The sequence below is a fragment of the Pseudoliparis swirei genome, chromosome 1, assembly GCF_029220125.1.
Source record: "Pseudoliparis swirei isolate HS2019 ecotype Mariana Trench chromosome 1, NWPU_hadal_v1, whole genome shotgun sequence".
NCBI classification, from domain to species: domain Eukaryota; kingdom Metazoa; phylum Chordata; class Actinopteri; order Perciformes; family Liparidae; genus Pseudoliparis; species Pseudoliparis swirei.
The window spans coordinates 19,958,655-19,961,154 of NC_079388.1; positions in this window are offsets into that span (position 1 = coordinate 19,958,655).

Consider the following 2,500-nt stretch of genomic DNA (forward strand, 5'->3'; position numbering starts at 1 on the left):
AAAAGGAGGCGGCCCACTTAGTTTTAAAAAGCTGGGGTCTATTAAAAACAGAGCAGTATCCAGCCCCAGGTTGTCAGCACGCCTGAGGATGCAGCTGGCCACGCCTCGCCACACTAAAACCCCGGACTCGTTAAAACTTCTGAACAAACTGTAATCTAAAAGTGGCCGTCAGGCTGGCCAGGTGAACGAGGCCCCCCTCCTCTCTGGTTAAAACAGCACCCCTGTGGCACCCAGTGTAGACCCTCCCAAAAGAAATCCACCATCTTCTTTTGTATGTTGGCTAAGAAGCCCGAGGGAGGGTCTAAAACTGTCAACCTGTGCCACAGTTGGGATGCAATAAGATTGTTTAAAACCAGTACTCTGCCTTTAAAAGACATCTGGGGGAGCAGCCACTTCCACTTGGAAAGTTTGTGTGACAATAAAAACTTGAATTGAATTGAATGAATTCCCCTCTATCTTCTCTGTGACGCCCTCCCAGTTTTTCTGGACCATGCTCGGTTTCCCCAGGTATATTCCTAAATATTTAAAACCGTCCGTCTTCCATATGAGTTTTTGTGGAAGAACCGGGAGGCCGCCACGCCACTCCCCCACAGCGAGGGCTTCGCTTTTCCAGTTCACCGCTGATGATGCCATGCTAAAATCATGTACTATTTGATTTAAAAGGTTTACATCTTTTGGTTCTTAATAAAAACAACGACATTGCCGGCATACGCCGATAAAATCATTCTTCCATTAAAACCAGGTAAAACTAAACCATGCAGGCTAGAGCGTATTTTAATGAGGGGCTGAGGGAGAGGCAGAGCATCCCGGACAGAGCACAGCCCTGCCGGACCCTCTACTCACTCTAAAAGGAGAGCACACAGCCTGCCGCTTATCTTCAGCACTCTCAACATTACTGTACAACACCTTGATCTTAGCTATGAAGCCAGCGCTGAACCCAAACTTCCCCATAACTTTCCAGAGGAAGCCGTGTTCAACGCGATCAAAAGCCTTTTCCTGATCTAGAGAAATCAGACCAGTATCCATACCCAACGAGCTGGAGACCTCCAAAACGTCCCGAATGAGGTGGACGTTGTCCACCATGGACCTGCCGGGCACACAGTAGGTCTGGTCCCGATGGAGGGCCTGCTCCATAGCTCCCCTCAGCCTGGAGGCCAGGACCCTGGACAGAAGCTTATAATCCACACACAGCAGAGACACAGGGCGCCAGTTACCGATATCCTGCGGGTTTCCTTTTTTTGGCAGTAGCGCACTGCCCTCCGGCAGGACATCGGCATGGAACCAGAGGCCAGACTCGTTGAAGACGTCTAGGATGTCCTCCGAGGACATCCCAGTATTTCTTGTAAAACTCAGCGGGAGGCTGCCGATCCCGGGCGCCTCCTGCATTCCTGCAGGGCAGCTTTCAGCTCTTGGGGGTTATGGGTCTGTCGAGCTCCTCATTAGTCTCCTCAGAGACCTGAGGCAGCTCCCCACAGAGCCCTCCGTCGACTCTCCTCCTCCCTATACTCAGTGGCATAAAGGGAGAGTAAACCCACCGCCGCTTCGGATCTGGCTTGGCTCCACAACCGCTGCCCTGCGTCCGTCAGCAGTGAGTGGATCACTCGCCTGCCCACCTCTTCTCCAGGCCAAGAAGAAGCTAGAGGGAGTGTCCATCTCCGCGATGGTCTGGAATCGGGACCTGACCAGTGCGCCTTGTACTTTAATCAACAGGTCGGCGAGAGCCGCTTTTACTTTGAGGACTTCAATATGTCCTCGATCTCCTGTGGACTCGCTCAAACTTTCTAGGTCCACTATCTCAGTCTCCAGGTCCTTCATAGATCTGGTGAAGCCTCTAGTGACGCTGAAAGTGTGCTGCTGACAAAGGAGCTTAATTTCTACCTTACCACGGTCCCACCACTGCCTACGATTATTAAAATCACTCTTCCTCAGCCTAAAACGCTCCAAAATAAAACAACACCTCTCTAAAACTCCTATCAAGGTTAAAACTGTATTAAAATGCCAATATGCGCCCAAGGTAAAAAATTCCTAATAAAACATGACATAAAACCAAAGAGTGATCAGTAAAACCAGCTGAATAATGCTGCACATTTTAAAAATATTAAAATGGTGCTTAAAAACATAAATACGGTCTAACCTGGCTGAGGAGATCCTTCCTCCCTAACGTGGGACCATGTGTACTGTCGGCAGTCCGGATGCATCCTTCTCCACACGCCCACCAGGCCGAGAATGGACCAGCCTCCTCAGCACCTGCTGTGAAGCTGGATGTGGCTCTGTGTGGTTTCTGTCATTAAAATCATCCTCTGTGCAGTTAAAATCCCCCCCCAAGAATAAAAAATCCTCCGAGGCACAATCATTTAAAACATCATTAACTTTGGATAAAAACAGCTGCCTCTCTGTCCCAGTTGTTGGAGTATAGATATTTATTAAAACCACGTTAAAAAGGTCGAACCGTGCTTTCACAAAGAACAGCCTCCCCTCCACGATGTGTTTGACCTCCAGT